The sequence below is a fragment of the Ailuropoda melanoleuca genome, chromosome 13 (assembly GCF_002007445.2).
Source record: "Ailuropoda melanoleuca isolate Jingjing chromosome 13, ASM200744v2, whole genome shotgun sequence".
Classification (NCBI taxonomy): Eukaryota; Metazoa; Chordata; class Mammalia; order Carnivora; family Ursidae; genus Ailuropoda; species Ailuropoda melanoleuca.
This window is the reverse complement of record NC_048230.1, coordinates 88,884,987-88,909,051: the sequence shown is the minus strand read 5'-3', so window position 1 is coordinate 88,909,051 and position 24,065 is coordinate 88,884,987. Positions and strand designations below refer to the sequence as shown.

The window sequence follows — 24,065 nt, the reverse complement described above, 5'->3', positions numbered from 1 at the left end:
TACATAGTTTTCAGGATTGGCCTTGGCTGAAAAACTGAGTGATTTCATCAAAATGGTATTTTTAAGCAAAAATTTCATCGCTTATGGTCTGAATAGTTGTGTCCCTCCAAATTCATATATTGAAAACATAATGCTCAAGGTGATGATATTAGGTGGAAGGTAGTTAGATCATGAGTGGAGCCCTCACGAGTGTGATTAGCATCCTTATAAAAGAGGCTTCACAGAGCTGCCTCGTGCTTCCCACCATGTGAGGATACAACAGAAGTCTGCCACCCAGAAGAGGGCCTTACCCAACAATGCTGGCACCAGACCTCAGACTTCCAGCCTCCAGAACTGCGAGATATGAATTTCTATTATTTATAATAACTGTGGTATTTCATTAGAGCAGGCTGAACAGACATCATCTTATATGCCTTCCCTTTAAAAAAAAATCAGTTAAGCAGCCGCCAGCTCTTGGTTTTGGCTCAGGTCATGATCTCAGGGTTGTGGGATCAAGCCGTGTATCGGGCTCCCCACTCGGCAGGGAGTCTGCTTGAGTTTCTCTCCCTCTGCCCCTCCCTCTGCTTGTGTTCTCTCTCTCGAACAAAGAAATCTTTAAAAATTTTTAAAAATAAAAAAATTAGTGCCTTCCTAAAGTGGACACCTGTCATTTATGTATGCCTCAAATCTCTTGACCATACTCTACACTTTGATAATGTCTTACAGGATAAGTCTTTTTATTTTTTTTTTAAGATTTTATTTATTAATTTATTTATTTGCGAGAGAGAGAGAGCACGAGCAGGGTAAGGGGCAGAAGGAGAAGCAGACTCCCCACTGAGCGGGGAGCAGGACATGGGGCTTGATCTCAGGAACCCGGGATCATGACCCAAGCCGAAGGCAGATGCTTAACCGACTGAGCCACCCAGGTGCCCCACAATAAGTCTTTTTCTAACATAGAATGTGAAAATAAAGCAAACCCTCATTTCCTGGCCTCTTTGCTGCTGGGATGCAGCCATGTGATTTAGGTTCTGCCAAGCAGAAGGGCTCATGCAAAGTTTTGCTGGGAACTGAGTGATGCAGGGACAGAGAGGGGGTCAGTGGCTATGGCAGAGCTAGTGTGGCTCTGAGAGCATCTGGGGAGGGATCTCCTGATTCACCAGCTCACTGACACTTGGCAGCTGACTCTGTTGTGTCACTCTGTGAGTCATTTGTGAAGCTCAGCCTAAAGCCCACTTCTTGACCCCCTTTTATAATGCTGAGAATTCTGTTCCTCAATACCCCCTCCTACACAAGCTAGCTACAGGGGATTCAGTTGTATGCATCAGAATACCCTGGCCAATACATTCCTATCACCCACAATAGTGCAGTTGGAACTTTCTAAGCCACAGCACATTTTCATCAAATACAATATTCTGTAGAAGCCTGGTACATGAAGTATATTATAAATGGAGTTGTTCTAATATAGCTTGGTCTTCTTGCTCCTCCCCATTCTAGAAATCTAGGGTTATAGTGAACTCAACTATAGGAGAAAGTGAAAATTCCGTAGCAAGGTTATTCTTGAGGGTCACTCATACATTGGACCCAACATATTTTCTTCTGTTTCATCTCTCATGACTGACACCTTCTATTCTACGGTCCTACCTGATGAATCCCTGTTTTCTCCATAACCGTTCATCTACTCTTCCTCTTCTTAGCATGTGGGTCATGACTGCCAGGAAAATACCATGTACTCCTTAAGACCCAGATCAATTATAACCTCCATGAACCTCTCACCAATGCTTCTTCTCATCTCATACTGGTCATTTCAGTAGTCCTTACCATTCATGGGCCTAATTCTCCAGTGATGACCCCAGGTAACCTGTCCTTTTGCTGAGGCACAAATCTGAGTCACTAATACACCAAGTTTGGTGAATTGCCCTGGCTTTTCCTTTCGTTCCACCCACAATATCCATCAGGGCTTTGCATTGGCCAAACCTAGCAGGAAGCCAATTAAGAAATGGGGCCAGAGGAAACATAGCTGGACCAGTCCAGGTGCAACGCAGGGCAGAGTCTGGGAGATGCAAAACCGGATCTAGGGGGAGAGGAGGAAATGACCAGCTCAACAGAACCTCACAGGAATCAGTAAGACCATAAGGAATTGGACTCTTAATCAGAATATGACAAAGGTAGGACATACTTTGTCATGTTTTCTTCACAAGTAATAGATTTTGTTCATTTGTTTTGAAAAGTCAGTAAGTTATCTCTGTAAGTTGAGATCGAATCTATGCATCCGTGCATGAGTTTTCATGTTGGAAAATAATGGCGATAAATGAGAAACAGTGCTATTGTAATGGCAGGACACCACAGCCCCTGTCAAACACAGGAAATGAGTGATTCGTTCCTGCTACAGAAATCAGGAAGAAAGACTGAAGACCGACCTGATGGGAAATTCAACTGTGCACCCACATTCCCATAGTATCGTTGTGATAACTGCGGATGACACACCCCAGACCTAACGCACTGGCAGACTCAACCCTCAGAAAGTTGAGCAAGTGGTGGGAAGGGGTACTATTCTCGTCTTCCTTCCAATCACAAGGAGGAACTGATGGGAGAAGTGGTGGTCATGGGCACTAAGAGAGAGAATTCTTACATCATCCTTACATTCAACTCAACTCAGAATGAGAAACCTAGTCTGGCCGAGGATTTTGTAGTTATGAGCAGAGATTTCAAAAAGTTTAAAGGTGAACTGGAGTTTATAAAAAAATGTCTTCCTCCTCATCGAGTAGGGTGGGAAGTTCTTGGCAATGGGGTTCTGACACCATGAACACAAGTAAGTACATAGCTAGAGGGAGAAGAATCACAACAAGCTGATGTGTTTGCACATACAGCTCTCCAATGAACTCACGGCCAGAAAGGACAAAATATGGGCACGCGTTCCAGAGGCATAGCTGAATCCCACCCACTGAGGCAGATCTATATGAATAATGTCAGGAAGGAGTGTCTTGCAAATAAAACAAAGCTAAATGAAACCATAAAGGAACTTAGGAACAAGATAATATATTTTAAATAATCTTAAAATGAATCCCTAAGGTGGAATGGAAGCAGAATAAAAATAAAAGAAGCAAACCTACTTAATTCCTTGTTCACTGGAGTATTTAATGCCTACAATATGAACAAATAAAGAAAGAGCTAAGACTGGGGAAGAAAGGGATAAGGGGGGGTAATCAGAAGGGGGAATGAAGCATGAGAGACTATGGACTATGAGAAACAAACTGAGGGCTTCAGAGGGGAGGGGGGTGGGGGAGTGGGATAGACTGGTGGTGGGTAGTGAGGAGGGCACGTATTGCATGGTGCACTGGGTGTTGTACACAACTAATGAATCATCGAACTTTACATCAGAAGCCAGGGATGTACTGTATGGTGACTAACATAATATAATAAAAAAATTAAAATAAAAAAATAATTTATAGTAGAAAAAAGCTATTATAAAATAAATGGCCTTCCTACATGATAAAAAAAAAAAAAAGACTGTAAGACTGGGAAAAGGACGCCAGCATTAATGTGCAGGACTGAATCCTCAAGTATCTGGATATTCCATAGGCATTTCCATTTCCCAATCTGGTGGGATCACATGCCAGGCTACAGTTAAAAATAAAATGCACGGGAGATGATTTGTGGTCATCTTCAAGCATTCATAGGAAATCGAAGAGGTGATGGGTCAAGACTGGTGGATAATGTTGAACTCCAGTTTCAAAAAGAGAAAAGGCAGTGGACTCTTTCAGCTATGCAGCTGTGGGCTGGACGGCCATCTTACTCATGACTATGGTTAGGATTATTGGCAAAATGGTTTGGCAAAAAGTGTTCATCTTCAGGGGTCAGCCTGGGTGTCCAAAGGCAAGCTGTGTCAGCTTAGCCATACTTGTTATGTTTTTGGCAGGGCTAATAGACTAGGAAATTACTAAGAACCTGTTACCCATGGAGCTGAATTTCATGAAAGGAGCCAACAAATAATTACACATTTTGAGCAAGATGGAAAATTGTGCCTAAGAAGATGACAGTATAATAGTTAAATGCCCACACATAGAGAGCCCTACTTGATGGATTGCAACCACACTGGAGCAGGTTCCAGTTTCTTTCCATGCCTGTCCTGTTCAGGATGTTTATTAAGAAGTTGAACTAGGATAAGGGTTGAATGAAGGTTAAGCTTACAAAAGGGTACAGGACAAAGAAATGTCAGATTTTCTAAGTCACTGTTTCCTGAACACCAGTCATTCATGTACTGCCCTCACAGTTCCCATTACCATGTACCAGATGAGCTTAAGGACCTTCTTTAAATGGACTCTTTTTTAACTTAAAGTTATATAAATAGAAGCTATGTGTTCGATGTGCTAATTATATTTTACAGCATAAATTAACTTCATAGGAATTAAAAGGAAAAATGAAAAAAGTGTAGAAAATGCTCTTCTGAGTACCACCTAAACATTTGGGCTACCTCTAGTGGCATTTGTAGCATGCTTTGGGAAAATGGGACCAGACGACATGATTGAGATACGAAGTACAATTCAAGTGGCTGAGATAACAGGCTCACAAAATGAAATTTGGCAGAAAGAAATGTGAAAACCTACAAAGAGGGGTACAAAACACATGGCTGCAGCACATACTGGTGGAAGGTATAGTCTACCAAGAACACTTGTGGAAGTAAGGGACTCTGGATCAAAGTTGAATGTTAACACCATGTGATGGCAGCATTGACCGAATCTCTGATGCTTATCCTATGTGGGCTCATTGAAAGCAGTTTCTCCATTGAGGGAAGTCCTGCTCTGAGTCTTCAGCTCTCAGTGTAAAAATGACAGCTCAATTCATAGGGCTCAGTTTGGGTGGGCACCAACAGTGGTACTCTGCCACTCCGGACTGAGGTGAGGAGAGAAGCCAGGAAGTAAGAAAAGAACAAAAACCTGGCCACAATAGGATTAGGTGAATGGCCTGGGAAAATTCAGAATAAACAGAAGAATGGGAAGGGGAGTAGGGTGGGGCAGCAGAGCCGTCTTCTGAAAACTAGGCTCAACCTGCTGGGTCTTAGGGAAGACCTAGGATCAGAGTTTGCCTACAAATGGGATAGATGCCCTGGAAAGCAGAGAGCTCCTGTTTGCTGGGGAGAACCATGTATAAGCTGTTCAAGTATTTGGAGGGGCTGCTGAGGAAGGCTTAGTGCTAGATCAGATTCCCCAAAAGCAGCACCTGAAGTGGGGATTCAAATGCACATGGCTTATTGTCAGTGTCTTGTCAGGGAATGAGGAAAACAGAGTAGGGAAAGACAAAGGATCAAGCAAGTCTGTGTTCACAGGTAAAGTCTAGCCCCAGCCCAATCCCATGGAAAGCAGTGTAACGTGAATTGAACCACACTTATCCACTTGAAGCATGGGACCTGCCTTTTACATCCTTGTATTGGCCAGTAAATGACTTAGGCTGCCCTGTTGGGCATATTCTCCTGGGCAAGGAGGTTCACCTCTGCCAAAGGCAGGTCTCTGGAGAAGGGGGCTGCTGAGATGCCATCGGACTTCAACACCCATAGCAGTCTGGACAGGGGTGTACCAGCTGGTGATCCTTGGTGTATAGCTTCCAAACAGTGTTTAAGAGGCTGACCTTTGAGTGTTCCTTTCTATCAGGAAATGATTGATGGGATCTGAGCTTTTGTACCTTATGTCTTGAGTTCATTTTTTAAAACTGCTAAAGACCATTTTTATTCTTGGCTCCTATTGTGTCTCTGATAGCCAGAACTTGCAAAACAAAACAAAACAAAACAAAACACAACAACAACAAAAAACCCAAAAAACAAAAAAGTCTCTTCCTGAGATTCTAAGAAGCTCCTATAACTGTTAAAAAGTCCAACTCACAGGGGTAGAACCAGGTGTCGGGGGCCTGAGGTTTATTCTATTTTGGAAGCCCCCTTTAAAGAAAGAATTCAAAATTACTAATGCAAAATGCCTGAAAGCCCCTGGAAGGGCTCTGGGCACCAGAAGGGCCTTGAAGGACACTTGCGTGTAATTAGATATACCATAATTCTATGTCTGCCTGCATTAATTTTTGCCACATCCATTGAATACTGTTCTATTATTTATTTACTTTTAAAAAATCAATTCACTTAAAGACAAATTTAACTCATCCTAAGCAATAATCATGGTGATATCACAATTTGATGTGCTAGGTAATATATTTTAAATAATCTTAAAATGAATCCCTAAGCTCAAAAAAGATTTATTTTTATCTGTCTAAAATCATCTGATGTTCAACCAAGGGTAGACATACCACCCCCCACCACCACCATTTTGATAAGTGGTGGTAAAAAACAGATCTGAAAGCTTCCTTCTCTGTCCCAGGACTCTTCCAAGAAGGAAAGTGTCATCTGGAGGGAGGCCTAGTTCAGGCCCCCAAAGTAAGACCTTACTGAGGTCCAGCTTTCAAAGCACTTTAATACAATTAGTAGTTCCCCTGATGCTTACACCAGTCCTTGGGTAGCTGCAGAAGGAACAAAGCAGGTGGTACCGCCATTCACATACTTTTGCTCAGAGAAGGCCAAACAGCTACTAAAGGGTGAAACAGAACTTAACTCAGCCTTCAGACTTAAAAGCATAAATATTTTCACTACCTTCTGCTTCCTTGCTATGTTCACTATCAGTCAGCTTTGATTTTAAGGTAAGAAATCCCCTGGCAGGATGCCTGGGTGGCTCAGTCGGTTAAACATCTGCCTTCAGCTCAGGTCGTGATCCTGCAGTCCTGGGATCAAGTCCTGCATCCGGCTCCTTGCTGGAGCCTGCTTCTCTCTGTGCCTGCTCCTCCCCCTGCTTGTGTTCTCTCTCTCTCTGACAGATAAATAAATAAAATCTCGAAAGAAAAGAGAAAAGAAAAGAAAAGAGAAAAGAAAAGAAAAGAAAAGAGAAAAGAAAAGAAAAGAAAAGAAAAGAAAAGAAAAGAAAAGAAAAGAAAGAAGGAAGGAAGAAAAAAAGAAAGGAAGGGAGGGAGACAGATCCCCTGGCAACATCTCCTTGCTATGGCTCTGTAACTGCTAAAACAGGGAGGGGTTCATCTCAGAGATTCACTAAGAGGGAGACTTTGAGCAGTTGGTCCCCCTCTGCCTTAGTTTCTCCATTTGTAAAATAGGTATGTAATGCAATAATCTATGGAAGTACTTCTTAGCATAATACCTAGGATATAGTAAGTCCTTAATATGTGTTAGCTTTTCTAATGATTCTTACGTGTCGCTAGAAATTATTTAAAAGATTTTTTTAAAAGTTTGGTTTACTAAGTTGCTAGGCCAAGATAAATATTTATGAAAACAGCCACCTCCTTTTACAGAGTACATATGAAGAAATAATATACTAAATGCATGCAAAGCACTTTTCAATTATTAAATTGAATTAAATTATTGTCAAAATTATATAACCATATTAATGCATATATTAGCATAAGCAATAAAGAGTAACCATACATGATTAAAAATTCATTATGCTCATCCAAATAGATGTATCCAGTGTTTCAGCATTCAGGACGGATAATTGTGTGTGTGTATGTCTCCCATTAGTGTAAATCAGTGAGCATCTATTGTACTTGTGAGAATAAGGATCATTCGCTGAGCCTTTTACTAGGGCTCCAAATTAACATAACTCTTTTTTTAAGTTTTTATTTAAATTCCATAACTTAACATACAGTGTGATATTAGTTTCAGGTGTACAATATAGTGATTCAGCCCTTCTCTACAACACCTGCTGCTCATCACAATAAGTTAATATCATTCCAACACCTAACAGAATATAGGTATTTAGTGAGGATCAGGATAGGAATTAGGACAGGAGGGGCACCTGGGTGGCTCAGCCATCAAGCGACTGCCTTTGGCTCAGGTCATGATCCCAGGGTCCTCGGATGGAGCCCTGCATTGGGCTCCCTGCTCAGAGGGAAGCCTGCTTCTCCCTCTCACACTCCCCTTGCTTGTGCTCCCTCTCTCGTTGTCCCTGTCAAATAAATAAATAAAATCTTTAAAACAAAAAAAAAAAGAGTAAGGACAGGCCCTGAGCAAGACAGTTTTAAAGATAAAATCAGGATATCGGTTTAGAATCTATTACAGGCTTTTAGAGTTCCTTACTTCATACAAATATAGGCTCTTCCATTTATTCCACCGATCCAGCCCCTGAAAATTCTTTCCATTCTTTGGATTCATTATAGGACATTCATCTATAAGCTCTGAGCAAACACAGGAAGAAAAAAAGAGCACTGCCACCTCCACTGATCAGATCCAGGCAGTTCTCAGCCTCCTCCTCAGTCTTGGAGAACTGGTCAATCTGTCCCATACCTGTCCTGCAGGATTTCTCATTTACAAAGCTCCCAGGAAGCTCAGACCTCCGGGACACCTAGAAATAAAATACACTGGGGTCCACCTTAAAAGATGAAACAAAGACCAGAATGGGCTTTGTGGGCCTGAAGGTCCTGGAGACCATGTTCCTGTGTAGTATGAAAACATCCTTCAAAAACGTGAGAGAGGAATGAGCCAGCTCTATTGCTGCTTTTCACGTTTCCAGGTCTTGCTTTCCCAACCTAGGCTCTGAGGATGGGTGATTCTGGCCCACAAGTCATTCAAGCATTCTTCTATTTAAGCAGCATGACTGGGCACCTACAATATAGCAGGCAGTCAATGTGAGAAAACATATGTACTAAAATGCTGCCCTCTGCACCAAGACACTCACAAGACTATTGTTAAAATTGAGATTCATGACCCGTGCAACAGGAACAGAAGACAAGAAGTGTAAGTTCCTCTGAGGGAGACCAGAAGAGCTTTACAAGGAAGGCAACCTCTGAGTTGAGCCTGGAAGGATAAGTAGGCAGTGGAGGGGGTTCCAGGCACAGAGGAAAGCACAAGAAATGCCAAACAAAGTAAGGGGTGATGTGCTTTAGAGAAAGCACAAATCCAATGTTGCTCACTATTGCTAAGAGTCCCAGGTATTCAGTAGAAGGGGAATCGACGTTGGAGAGAACAAATCATCCTGTAGGCCATGAAAACACATTTAGGTTTGACTCTATGGATCATGACAAGGCACCACTGAATACTTCGGGATAGGAGAATGGCAATGTGGAGGGCCAGCAGGGTGCGGGGGTAGTATATACGTGAGATGAATATAAAGGGTGGGTTACATACACATGTGAAATCTACTTAGGGGGTATAGGATTTGATACATGTAGGCAGTAGGAAGAGGAAAAAGTGTCTAAGATTACATTCAGGTTTCAGTCAATGGAAATGAGTGGAGATGATACAATTCACCAAAATATGGCCTCTAGAAAACTAGCAGGTGTAGTGGGAGAAACAAAAGAGCTTGACTTCAGACCATCAGAGTTTGCGGAGTGGGTCCCCAAAGCAGAGATGACTAAGAGGGAGTTAGAGATGGGAGTCTGGAGCTCAGACACACAGTCAGGCGGTGGAGACACAGAGCTATAGGGGGTCTGCAGCATGGCTAATGAATAACATGACGAGATCTGAGGTGGAAACCAGGGGGCTCTTCTAGATGAGCACTGTCAGTTCTGCCTGCAGCAACATTCTGGGACCAGCTCACACCGTGTCCAATTCGTCCCCTAACCTGAGTTCTATGAAACATCTAAAATATGAAATAAAGAAAAGGCTGGAGAGAACAAACATTATTTGACTCACATGGAAACAAACTCTTCCTTATTCTAAGAGCCAGAAATGACAAGATCATTAAAACAGAACACTGCAACAGGAATGGAAACTGAAACAAAAAGGCTTTATGAAGATTGGTTTTTTGGAGTTTCCCTGGATTGGTTGGTTTTGGGTGGAGGGGACCAGTCAGGCACCCATTACCCCCAGCTACAGACCCTTCATCCATGGGAATCACCACTTGAGACCATTCACTTTCTTTCTAGGTCTAAGCTCATCAAAGTCACCTTTGAAAAAAGAAGTGTATTTTCCTTGGCCTACAAATTCCAAAACAGCAAGGAATGTTCCGGTTTCCCACCAGGCACTAGCTCCCAGGGTGGGGCAACATCCTGGCACTGTGGTTTACGCAGGAAACCAAGCTCTGAATCCAATTAGGAGAAACAACCTAAGGCCTAGGCCTCCCCTTTTCTGTCCCTGTAAAGGTTTCTGGGCAATGTTCAGGCTAGCTATTGAGCAACAAATATGGCCTTCTGGACTGCCATAAGTCACAACATCTCAGAGTGCTGTTAGCACGAGGAGTAAGCTGAGGGCTCACTGAGTGTGTGGATGGCAGATAGCAGACTTCCTCTCTCCCTGACATCACAGACGCTGATAATCAGTTGTGGTGCTATATTCCAATGGGGTACCTCAGGACCCTTCTCCACACATACCCCCAAGCCTTCAGGTAGAGTTGGCCCCAAACGAATTCTGTCAGTAAAGAAAGTGAGGCTCAAAGGCTAAATTATCTCCCCAAGGTCTCACTGCTGGCCAGTGTCAGAGCTGGGGTGGAACGTGGCTCTCTGGGACTGTCTTGACAATGGGCCAACTCTTACATTCAAATTCCAAGTTGGAAGGTGCCTATGTTCTGTATTTCCCCAGGGCTTCCAGACAATCAATAGGTCAGGCAAGAGTGGAATATCCAGACAAGAGCTCTGTTGTCTCAGTGAGCTAGAACTGGCAATACTTTTTTACAGCAAAATTTGAAATGTTCCATTTCTCTGTGTTCATCTAATATTTGGTCAGGACTTCTGTTTGTGTGACCCAGTTCTGATTACAGGTCACCCGTGTCTGACCCTTATGTGGGTACCCTGTTTTCTGTTGCATTCCAATCTCTAATTCTCCATACTAACAGACTCATAAGAACCCTAAGGCCTAGCAAGGCAAAAGTAGTTTCCCAATGCCACCCGGGGCTCAGCCCAGAAACGGACTTTCTGACACCTTGTTCAGCCTATCTACCTGGTTGACAATTTATCCCTGCTCTTTGACTGCTCTAGTTCTGAAAACTTGAAGAGGCTTTACTCTGATTAACAAAATTAAAGAGTTCTTCTGACTGCAGTGATAGCAGCCCTAGTGTTCTTAGGTCAGGTGGTATCAAATGGAGGTAAGATCACAACTCTATCCTGCAGATAGACAGTCACAAATTGTCAATCGGCAATGCTAAATGCAAGTTGAAACCTCAAGACAATAATTAATAGGATTGGGTGCCTGGGTGACTCAGTCGGTTGAGCATCTGACTTGGGCTTGGGTCATGATCTCAAGGTCCTGGGATGGAGCCCCACATTGGGCTCCCTGCTAGGCAGTGAGGCTTCTTCCTCTCCTGTGATCTCTCTCACTTTTGCTCTCTCAAATAAATAAATAAAATCTTTAAAAAAATAATTGATATGATTAAGGTATGACTTTAGGAATGTCATCATAAGTCTGGCCGATGAAGAAAAATCCTTGGCTTGAAACTTTCTGAAGTTAGACTCAAGTGGGTTAGATAAAAATATGTTTGAGATAAATGAATCTATTCCAACTTTTTCAAAACTGCATTCATATATTAAGACTCAACCTATCCACAAACACTATATGCACATGCCATAGGCAAGGGGCCATGACCAACTCTTATATCTGTTTCCTGAGGCCAGAAGTATTGCCTGAAATGCTTCTTAACCGAATGAGACATTTGTCTTTTGTGGTATCCAACTTGTCTGTATGTTAAATTGTAAAGATGAATCCAGGAGTGCAACAAGCCATACAAACCCCCAAATTGATGCCCTATTATTTCCCCAAAGGAAGAAGCCACAGCAACTTTCATCTTCCTCCGAAAGACACAGTTGTTGGAGGAGATGCTGACCATGGGCACGCAAGGTGCCTTGCTCGGGGGTGACTAATCAATTTCCCAGAGGACTCTGTGGGGTAGTGAGCTCCAGAGGAAATAGATGGCAATGAATCACAGTGTTCAGGAGTGGAAAATACAATATGATTCACATTAAAAGAAAAGGTTGAGGGAGAAAAAAACAACTAAAAATTAAAACCACACACACACACTCATACATCAGCAAATACCACACTGAGCATGTCAGTGTAACTTCTGCTTTTTCAAAGTTCAAAGAAGGAAAAAGAGGGCAGATTTTCAAAACAAAGCCTAATAAATCTACATTTTATTGAAGTATCTTATTGAAGAAATGAATTATTCTTAGTGAACTTGATATTTGTTGTAAGAAAAAAAGGAGCCAATATATTGTTTTTCATTCAATCTCAAATAATCGTTTAGACGCCTTCCTTAATTTTTGTTGAATACTAACAAACTTTAAGATGTTAACTTTTGCTTAAAGTATACTTTATCTTTGTAGATAAAATTCCTGCCTCATTATGATAAGCATTCTTTGGAGTAGTATCATTTAACTTTTCAGTAATGAGTTCCCTAGGAATGCAAATAAGGGAGTGGGAGTTGTGCTCCCCAAGAATCTAATCAATAAGCAAGTAAAAAACAAACAAACAAAAAACCAAGCCTCTAAGATATTGGGATCAATCACTTTGAAACAATGGAAATTATTGGAAACAATGAGTAGAGCCATAGAGCTTAAAGTACAAGCCAATGAATAATTCATGTGGGCACAAATTTTGAGTTTCTTTGCCGGTGCTTAAGTAGATAAATATGAACGTGAATTGGTTAGTTACAAGAAAACATGACCCGTTTACAAAACATAAGTTCATATTTGGATAGGATTTGGTTTATTCCAGCCAAATGGATTTTTAAATCGACATGGACCAGAAATTGAATGACTTGACAGTGTGGAGCAGGAAGGTTTTGAGTGGGTGTCTGGGTAGGGGGTTGTGTGACCACACCGTTATTGAGTAAGGGACAGGAGGGGTTAGGTAGGGAGGGAGAGAGGAAGCTATGTGATCAGGCTCACAGAAATCCCAAAAAATGCAGAGGTGTAAGGGAACCAGAGATAAGGGAACACACCAAACCACCCTACCCTAGGTGTCTGGGGGGGGGGGAGGAGTCTTTTTTTATGATAATCACCTGTGACCAACAAAAAATAACTAGACCCTAAAAAGAAGTAAACCATTAACAATGTTATCACTCATCCTTAATCAATGGTGCCAGTAGAGAAGTTAAAAAGATTTACGTTCCCTGGTTAGCTTTCTATAAAAGACCAATGCTAAAAGCCCTCAGTGGCAACCCTACTGGGACCCTTCTCACTCCTAAGAGCTTTTTCTGTATCCTTGCTTAATAAAACTCTATAGCTTTACTCACTCTTCCTTTGCGAGATTCATTCTTCGACTGCGTGAGACAAGAACCTCGCTCTCCCGCTTCATTATCACTAGCGGTTGTTATGATCTAAGTGGTGATGTTACGAAACAAAATGTCACCCCTTTGGGAAATGGCACCAATCAGTGAAAAGGTAGAGTCAGGCCTATGGAGCCCTGAGGTGAGGGAAGGGTGGAAGGGAAGGAAGGAGGAGCCAGCAACGTGATCACCCCCACATCTCATACCCACAGGCATCTGTTCCAGGGAGCTGCGCCTCCAGCAAACAGCCTGGGTCAAGCCTTTGAATGCTTTATCATTGTCGGAATTTTCCAATTTTGGGAGTTTTCTTGGGCCGAGCTAACTAAGTGGCTGAAATCGCCACTTTATATTTTATTGTCTGAACTCCTAGACACACTTTTACACTCCCACTTGCCACTAAAAACAAAACAAAACGATCTCAGAAACAGCATTTTGAGCTCAGATGTTTTGGTTCCCGCATCTTTCATTAACGCTACCATTTTCTATTTTGACCGACTTGGCAAAATTTACAATTTACCAAAACTTGAAGGGATCATTCATCATTTCCAATTACCCATCAGAAAGGCATTTTATAAACATGTCTGGTTTTCTGTAATTTATTTATTTTGTATTTCCAAATATCAAAATTCCTAACATGCAGAAATCACACCCCCAGATAATAAAGACTATGTGTTATTTTCCAGTTGTCTTTTTTCAGTATTTTTGGTCATAAAACGAGGAAACAAGTGATCTGATTAACCATGTAGACATTCAAATCTAATGTTTTTCTGTAAATTTAGAATAACCTTTTTATTACAAAAGCAATACAAGTTTGCTATAGGAAAATTTGAAAATAAATTCTAAAACAAATAAATAAATTTAAACGATTAGCTCTATTAATCCCTTGTAGTACATCCTTTCAGAATTTTTATGAACCCATCTGTCTCTACCTCCTTATTGCATTTCATTTCATTTTTTAATGTTTATTATAACCTGACATGTGTTGTGTATTTACTTGCTTGATTATCTATTGTCTAATTCTCCCACTAGGGTGGGAATCTCCTGGGGAAGCACTTTGTCAGCTGGTTCTGGCCTCACAAAGTGTCTGATGCGTAGTAGGATTTCCTAAAGCTTCAATGAATGAATGAAAGGATGAATAGTTGGTACTCACTAAATATTTGAAAAATTAAAAGCCAGTAAGTACAAGCCAACCTGCTGAAAGTCAAGGAGATGGGAGGTGGACTGAAACATTTTTCTGTTCCATCTCATTGTTCTTTACTCCACCTGCTATTAGGTAACTGGCCCATTAATTTCTGCTTGAACTCACTAAATTTACGGGCTATATTTGGTTTACTTTCATTATGGGAGAAATTGTAGAAGTCGCGCATTTGCTGGGAAGTGAAAGAAAGGCAACTCCACAGTTGCACCGGCTATGCGCAATCTCCGTCAGTGTGGAGGGGGTGTGAGGGGAGCACCGCTGGGGAACACGCAAGCGCCCGTGCCCATGCGCGGACCAGCTCTGGTCGCTCCTCCGCTCCCTGGGTCTGGCTCTACCCTGGCAGGCAGAGACATAGCAAGTGCCTCTTACCCATACACGGGGCGGGGCGGGGCGGGGGGTGCGCTGAGGAAGCTAGGTAACTTCTGTAGGGACTGAAGAAAGAATGATAAGAATAAGTCTTTTCATGTTTTTCCTTTATCTAACATATGGACATTTTTAAATCACCAATTTCCCATTTACAGAAAAAAGGTTGTCAAAGAAGTATGTCTTGATTTAATAAAGATCCATTGTGTCTTTACCAGACAATGACTCTTTTTGGAAGAAGACTGAAAATCTGATCTCTCCCTTCTCTTTAATTCTTTTACTGAGGATGAAACACCAGGAAACAATTCCTGAGCATACCATTCTGATGGGGTGTGGGGACACTGATAGGGGCTAGGGTTTTCCTTTTTTAACATCCTATTTGGAAATAATGTTGACCTTACAGAAAAATTACAACAATCCAAACCCTTTTTAATCAGTAAGAAAAGAAACAAAAACGAGAAAAGATTTGAACAGACATTTCCCCAAAGAAAATTTGTGAATGGCAAATAAGCACATGAAAAGATGCTGGACACCATTAGTCATTAGGAAATACTAAACGGGAAATAAGATGTCACTACGCTTCTACGAGAATGATTAACATCAGAAAGATTAACGGTACCAATTGTTGGTGAGGATATGAAGAAACTGGACCCTTCATTCAGTGTTGGTGGGAATGGAAAAATGGTACAGTCTCTTGAAAATAGTGTGGTGTTCCTTAAAAAACTAAACATATACTTACCATATGTCCCAGAAATTTTGCTGGTTGAGTACCTACCCAAGAGAAATTAAAATATATGTCCACATAAAGACTGCAGATGAAAATGTTCATAAGCAGCATGATTCAGAATAATGACACTAAAAACAAACCAATTTCGATCAACTGTAGGATGGATAAACAAGAAGTGATATATCCGTACAATGAAATACTACTGTACAGCAAAAAGGGAACAAAGTGTTGACATACACTATGATGTGAATAATTTTAATAACATTATGCTGAGTGAAAGTTAGACACAAAAGTCTACATATTGTATGATTCTATTTACATGAAATTTCTAGAAAACCATATATTTACCCAAACATTCATACTTGTAATCTTAAAATAGGTGAATTTTAGGACACGTAAATTATAAACTAATAAAAGTGTCTGCATTAAAAAAAAATCCAGCATATTCTACATCTTGTTTTGCACTGTGCTTTTTTCCTACTCAAAACTATAATTTGAATAGAGTTTCATATCAGCTCATTAGCTCCCCCTCTTTTGTTTGTGGTCGTATAAGATTTCATTGTATGGCTGTGCCAAAATGTAGATAAATTAAATAGCCATGCAAAAGAATACTCACCTTTCCCCATTCAGTCCAAAAGTCTTCAAGGTATTTAGCTTTTGCCGGGCTCCGTTGCAAAAGCTACAAATTCCCTCCTTCCATTCCCTAAAATCTCTGGAGTGCCCTGTAGCAGATGCTAATGGTGTCTCATCTACGTCCCCTCAGCGCTTACCATCCTCTTAACAAGTCTAGAGTTTCCACAGCAAGTACCAGTGGCACTCTTTCTGAAGACTCTGACAGCACCATACTTGACTTACCCATGGGTGGACTAGAAGACCAGGGAATTACTGCCCCTTGAAATGGCCCTCACCAATGATAGATGGGAATCAGCGGATAAAATACCCCAGTGACCTCACTCCTTGGTGAAGCAATTCTGAGTTGAGGTCGAATCATCTCCCAGAGCCCCCCTTGCCCACAGTGGTAATCTGCCCATTAACACAACTGCTTTCCCTTCCCTGTCTCATTTACCCACTCCCCCCACCATCCTTCCCACCAAGAAGTGACACTTAGTTATTGGCTCACACCTCTGGTACTTTATGCTTCACCCTTGCGCATTTACAAAGACAGACATGAACCACTAAGCTCACAGGCATTTTGATTTAGTATTAATGGGGCATATGATTTCATTAATGTGTTAATTAGAATGCTCTAATGGGACAAAGTAAGGTGCCATGGTTAAGACATTAGCATCAAGGTCTGTGTTCACTTGCTTGCTTGCTCAGCCAATATGTGGACACAATATAAATAACTTACGAGTGTTTGCAAAGACGTTTAATCGTTCAAGGCTTAGGTCTTTTTCCACAGACCTTCTTTACAGGGCCAATAACACTACAGTCAAGCCACTCTGAACATATGCTTTATGACTTATAACTCACAAAAAGCATAAAATGCAAGTCTTTTCCATGCTAACTTGGAAAAAATCCTGTAAATTTATGGCTGCAAATTCCAACCAACATAAAAGCTCTGCCTCTTCTCCTTCCAGCCAAATTGTAGTCATGCCAGATGAGAGAGCCAAGGTACTGAGAAAAGCAGAGAAACGAGATTTTTACAGGATTCCAGCCTTCTCTTAAAATGTAGGAAAATACACACATCAATATAACTGACAATTTATTCATTCCACTTGCTGCTCTTATTTCACTCTGAGCTTGAGCAACTGGTAGGGGCAGATGCCAAGTCTCACCATTTGAGGCAGCTGCCCAGGCTGTAACCAGTTGTAACTGGGACGAAAGAGCTCAAAAACTCCAGACACGTTGTGAGGCCATGATGAGAAGTCATGGTACAAGATAAGGCAACAATCCCCAGCTGAGGTCTGAGACAGCAAAGAGGTTTCTGGAACCTGAGGGTGTGCAGCTTTTAATGACCATTTCATCTCCCATTTATAACAAATTAGAATATCATTAAAGATTTGTGATTTGGCCCAGAGTGATAACAAAGACTGGCATTGGTAAAGCTTCTACATTTCATGTTGTATTTGCAAAGTTTAGCAGCAGGCAAAGGAGGCACAGTAGAGTGCCTTATTGATTCTAAGCCAAGGCCAGTAGTAGAAACTTCCCCAGTGAAGGTAGACTGGACATCTCTGCCTCTTAACTTGGGTTTGGCCACGTGACTTCCTTTACTCAATAAGATAACGCAGAAGGCCTTTTGGGTTTGCACTTGCACCCCTGTGCCTCTGTCACAGTCATGAGAGGAACCTTCTTTGGGCAGCAGCTGCCCACAGGCCTGACTCAGAATGCACTCAGGTGGAGCTGCCCGAGCCCATACCTCAAACCAAGGGAAGCCAAGCCTAGCTGGACCTATGCTGGAAGCAGAGCCACCCAGCTGAGCTCAACCCAGATCAACCAAACCCCAGCCAACCTTTAGTTGCATGAGCTAAATAAATGCTCATTGTTAATTTTCCACTGAGTTTGGGGGGTGGTATGCTGTGCAGTGACAGCCTAGGCAGAGAACAAAGGGGAAGTACAGGAAGCCAAGGGGAATAATGCACAATAGCTTTTCCCTGCCTTCTTCCCTGGACAAATGGGTGGCAACATACAGGATTACAACGATGAAGTTCATAACTGCTTTAAGAGATCCCCATGATTTCTCCAAGAATACCCCAGCTTCCGTGTCCCTTGGTGGGATAATTCCAAGATGTATCCTACACCATCTGTCACAGATCCCCAGTGGGGTTGAGCCCCAGCTACCCACTGTTACCGGCTCATGGTCACATCCTGATGGCCTCCTGCTTTCCCAATCCCACCCCCTCCTTCACTGTGTGTCCGAGTGTCACTGCACACAAATTCTTGACCCAGCCAAGGTATAGCTCATTTTTACAAATAAAAACTAACATTCATGGAGCACTCGAATGTGCCAGACACCATGACACACAGATGACTTCACCGCTCTCCATTTTGTCATCAGTAAAATGGGGACAAAGACGGGGCCTCGCTACCTCTTAAGGCTGTGTGAGGAAAGAACCGGGTAACGTACCTAGAACAGGACCTGACTCATCGCAAGCCTTAAAGCAATGCTCCTATTTCCAACAAGACTCACTTATTCTTATTACTATCAGGCTTCTAAGCTGTATCTGCATGTTGGAAAGAACCAGTAGAAATGAGGAAAATACGGAGGGAAAAAGAAGAATGAGTAGAGAGAAATTCTTCAGGAAATCACTTTAAAATTCTCAGCCAGCGGATGGCAGCACTAGCCTTTAATTAAACAGTGAGCAGGGAGCGCAACAGGAAAAACAAGCATTCCCACTACATTTAACAAGTGAGATTCAGTCGCATGGAAAGAAGAGAAGCCTGAAAACCAGAGAACATCAGAGAGGAGTCCAGCGAAAGACACCAGTCAGGCTGTGCTTCTCCATGTGCAAGGCTAAGGCATGGGAGGTATTTCCAGCAGAGCTGTTTCAGATGGGCCCCATAGTGGCCTGAGGATTTTGGTCTGGTGAGCAGAGGCCTACGCTTGCTCTAGACCCCACCAGAGCACCCTCTGGGTACCGTGAAATAGGGCGCTCAAACCCAGCCACCGGGGCCTCAGGGCTCAGCCAGGAGGAGAAGGAAATGGATCACCCAGGTGGGATTGAAAATGACTCATCCCTGCTTACCCAGGGGAAGTTGGGGAGTCTTCCCAAAGGTAGCTGGTTACTTGCTGCTTGCCAAATTCTCCGCTGGTAAGGTCATCCCACCAGCCCTACCCTTCCATAGCATGCTCCTCAGTCCAGGATCCAAACGGAGGCCAGAGGAAGGGGAGGGAGTAATTCCCATGTGCTTTGATTACACCTGCACAAGGGCTGCCATTTCTGTCGAACCCGCAGGCCACATCAGCATGGTGGGGTTCAGCCAAGTGCACCATGGGAGCCATCACACAGCTGGGCCTTGAACCCCATCTTTGCCAAAGCCCAACTGCAATCAAGGGCAAGTTACTTGACCTCTTAGCACTCAGTTTGCCCATATGCTAAGTGAGGATAATAATGATCCTGCCCTTATAGGGCTGTTGTGATGATGAAATGTGAATATGAACATGGCGGTAGTTTCACAAGGCCAAGTGTTCATAAGGTAAAGCCCTCCTGAAATCTCATGGGAACAAAGCGATTCGGGAGACAGACCATTTGACCCTTCCCCCCCTCTCTGCTGGTTCCCCTGAGTGAGAAATGAGAGAGCCACACTTTCATCACCTGCCACCGCTCCTTCCCATTGACAATAGGAGGAAAGGGAAGAGTAAAAGAAAAGAGTCTTCCTACCAACTATGCCCCCTGCGCTCTGCCACATCCCTCCCTCTCAATCCCCTTTTTAGAGTTAGGCGAGTGGGGAAAGGAGAAAATGGCCAGTGTCTCTTCTATTCTGTATCCATCTCAGCGTCTTCCTGCTGTCCACTCTCCAGCCCAGTGCCATTTTTCTCGTAAATTATTGGTCATGCACGTGGTTTCCTTTCATTCTCTGTCGTAATGTTGTTAATTCCCTGAGTACAATAATGCCCTTTCACGTGGTGGTGTGGGTTGCAAAGATGACCGCAGTTCTGTATCTTCCCTATATGCCTGCCCTTTGCAAGGCGGCTTTGCAGTTCCTCCCATCAAAGGCTCTAGATGATTTCTCTTACCTTGAATGTAGATTGGCCTATAACCTGCTTTGGCCAATAGAATCTGGCAGATGTGACCCTGTGTCATTTCAAGGCCTATCCTCAAGAAGCCATCTGTGCTCACTCTCTTGGAGCCCTAACCTGCAGGGGGATGAGAGACATGTAGAACAGAGGTGAGCCATCCCAGGTGAGGCCGCCATCACCTGGCAGCTGATTGAAGATGCATGTGTCAGCCCAGCTGAGCAGGCCAGACCAGCAGAGTCCAGCCCAAACCATCAACCTGTAGAATCCTAAACTAAATAAATGACCATTATTTTAAGCTACTACGTTTTGGGATTTTTTTTAAGGCAGCAAAAGCTAACTGATGGATTGGGTCATAAAAAACATGATTAAAGACTTAAATTTGCCTCACATTTTGCATGCATTTATTTATCCTTCATAATAATAATAAAAAAAACCCCAATCCTCATATTCTGGTCCTGCTGCTGCCTCCATTATTATTGGAGCCCTACACCCGCTAAGCATAGGGTAAAATAGTGGACATTCTGGACAAGGTAGAGATAGGAGTTATTCACAGTTCTTGAGCAGCTGCAATGACACGCACATAACTAAATACAAGATGAAAGACACAAGTGCCACCATCCTATGAGTAAAGGCTGCCCAGAATGAATGCAGAAGCTACATGTCATATTTCAACATTCGCACCAAAATCAAATTTCCCATGTTGCACATCTGAAAATATATTTCACTTGGATAACGACGCAGTGAAATAGAGTGTCTCAGAGCCCTGCCAGTTCCTGCTATTGTTAATTGACCATTGCATTTCATTGAAGTTGTTTTTTTATAGAAGCCAAACATGAAGATGTTTTATCTAACAGGAAAGACAGAGGAAGTGAAAAACAAACCCCTGAACTCAAAAGACAAATCTTTAGCAGCAAGATAAGATGTTGGTATTTATATCTGGAATTTTGCACTTCCTTACCCTACTGTCATCATTGTCGAGAAAATTCTCAGTTGATGCCCTGTGGTATTTATGTCTCCTGCCTTTATTCATTGTCTACGGGGAGTCAGAATCTGTGCTAGAAGACATGAGGTGAGGAGACAGGAGACAGGCTCATCCCTGGCCTCAGGGAGCCTGAAATCAAACAAGAAATTAACCATGTTGATGACATAGAAGTATCTGGTCACACAAATGTCTATTACTTCACATGATACGGAAAAGTATCTCACGTGACATGAGCAGATCCCACGGAATCTAAGCTCATGAGGGGACGGTAGTTGGCTTCCTAAGAGAACTGTCTCAGCCAGGACTGGCAGCATTTATCTGGGGTTCAAATTAAGGAAACAGAGTCACAAAGACTATGTAAAGCTAAATCTCCTGTTTTACTATCTTCTCCTCTTATGCCAAATGGGTTGGCTTTCTCTGAGAGCAGCGGTGTCTAAGTGGCAGCAATGGCCCCAGCTCTTGATCCAGAAGGAGTGGACAGCTGGGCAGTGGTAGATCTCATAAGCTCGGGTAGACCAGACCTGGACTCAAATCCCAGCTCATTGTGTGGCCCTGAGTGAGTCACATCATCTCAATGCGCCCCCATTTTCTTACTTGTAAATGAGTGTGATGCCCTCTACCTTACATGGTCTTGCAGAGGGTATAAATGAGACACCTCGAAACAATGACAATGTTAGTGCTGCTCATGAATCTGCTGTGGGGGCAGGGCTGAACAGGAATAGTTCATCAGGGACAGCTTGTCTCTGCTCTGGTCAACATCTGGGGGCAGCTCCAAGGCTGGGGGCTGGAGCCACCCAAAGTCTCAATCACATGTCAGTATGGCCTTATGTGGGGCTGGTGGCTGGAACCCCTACACATGGCCTTTCTGGGCCAATGGTGGCTGGTCTCAAAGACAAGTGTGCCTAGAGAATGAGAAAGGCAGGTAAAAGCCATGTTGTCTCTGATGATCCGGATTTGAAGCCACTCTGTGTCCCTTCTGCCACGTTCTCTCTGTCACTGAGTTCTACCCAGACTCCAGGAGAGGGAAAGTAGACTTCCCTGCCTGAGGGAGCATGTCTAGGTTCTAATCAATAGTGTTGTGGTCATTTTTGGAAAATTAGATCTGCCAGTGATGTCTACTGACATTCCTTTGATGCTAATTCCCTGTTATATGGAGACCTATGATGCTACAGGAAAAAAAAAAAGAGAGTGAGAGAGAAAGAGAAAAGTGGGGTTGGGAAGAAATGTACAAGAGAGGGCAGACAGAGTAAGGTTTTTATGTTGGGATGGGGTCACACCATTGCAATGCCCTCTTGGTGAGCAACCAGCTTCTTTGTGTTCCCTGGTGGCCCCATTTCTACAATGGGGACAACAGCAATGCCAGCTTCATGGTGGTGTTGTGGGCATTAAATGAATTAATCCATTAAAGTGCTTAGAGCCTCACCTGGCACGTAGTCTATGCTCCATAAATGGGAGCTATAGTTTACATTCTCCTCAACCGCCTTGGTGTTGGTTTGGCCCTGCAGCCAATGCATCTTACACTGACTCCCTCAGACACCTGGAAATGGGTACGAAGCTGCCCATCAGAGAAGTCACACCCGCACCAACATAACCGAGCTAGAACACACAATCTCTCTGACGGCACGGTAGAACCTGGAAATCGTTGCCACACACTGGGTTTTATCATCTCAATGTTACATACCTTCACGCCGGCATGTCCCCATCTCCCTCTTCAGTTCAGCCCCAGCCTCCCCAGTGTCCTGAAGGGCTTGCACATTTTATCTTTTCCAGTGGAAGTTCAGAAGTCCGGATCTCTTGTCTCCATCTACAACACACAGAATTAGCCATTTAGGGTTTTGGAAGCATTTTAAAGATACTGTGAACAACCACATGGCAGATTTGCCTCACCAGGCTCTGGAAGGATGCAGTGATAGCTGTGAGTACGGCCAATGGCTTTCCCTTCCTTGTCTGGCCCTCATTCCCACCTCTGGGCCAGGTAACTAAAGACGGGCTTTCTTTACCAGAACGTTCTCTAAATCCCTATGCCAATGCTCAGATTTCTAAAATTCTCAAATACTCTTTCACTTAAAAAAGCTAATTAGGAACCAAACTCCCTTCTCTATCAATTAAGTGTCAATTTGTTTTCCATTATCCCCTTGCATCATATCAGCTTCTATAAATTTAAAGAGTTGTTCAATCTTCCAGTCTAGGACTTCAAAGATGGGACCAACTGAATAAGAAATTGTGAATTATCCCCTGAGATCATGACCTGAGCTGAAATCAAGAGTTAGACACTCAACCAACTGAGCCACCCAGGTGCCCCCCCAACTCTCTTTTTTAATTCAGGTTTTCCTCTGACTCCTATTTCACACATAGATAAGATTACTGATAAAGGGTCGAAGTAAGCTTTAAGGCCCATTCACATCACTTCACAATGTCTTCTAGAAATCTTTGCTAACAGATACACAAGAAGTTTGGGAGTTAATTTACTGGCCCACTAAATTCAGGGTAAACCACACAGTCACACCCAGCAAAGAATGTAAACCAATACAATTAGAAGCAACAATATTAATTTAGGAGTTAAGATGGCGGAGGAACAGGCATCCCCTTTTTCAGCTGGTCCCCTGAGTTGAGCTGGATATCTACCAGACCATCCTGAATACCCACGGAATCAGCCTGAGATGTAGGAAGATACATCTGGATCTCTACAAACGAACATCTCCAGCACTAAGTATTGTGGTACGAAGCAGGGACCCGTTAATCCGCACACAGATATGGGAAGATAAATGGAAGGGGGAGGGAGCCTACACGCTTAGGTGCCAGGAAGCAGTAGCCACCTGCACTGGGGAGCGGGTGGACTTGTGGACCGACACCTGCAAGAGAGCAGACTGACTGTGAGCCTGGGAACACACGTGCAACCA

The 24,065-nt window shown here is 42.9% G+C and overlaps 1 protein-coding gene across 4 annotated transcripts in view; it reads right to left on the bottom strand.

The window, feature by feature from the left end:
- RIN2 (Ras and Rab interactor 2) overlaps nucleotides 1–24,065 on the bottom strand; it is a 232,766-nt gene that overhangs the window by 157,163 nt on the left and 51,538 nt on the right. For 3 of the 4 annotated variants that reach the window (XM_034641491.1, XM_034641494.1, XM_034641493.1), the window contains one exon: nucleotides 22,847–22,969. The gene's annotated coding sequence lies outside the window, so the exon portion shown is untranslated. Of the gene's footprint in view, nucleotides 1–20,180; nucleotides 20,301–22,846; nucleotides 22,970–24,065 lie in introns of all 4 variants that reach the window. The other variant, XM_034641492.1, reaches the window with a different exon arrangement.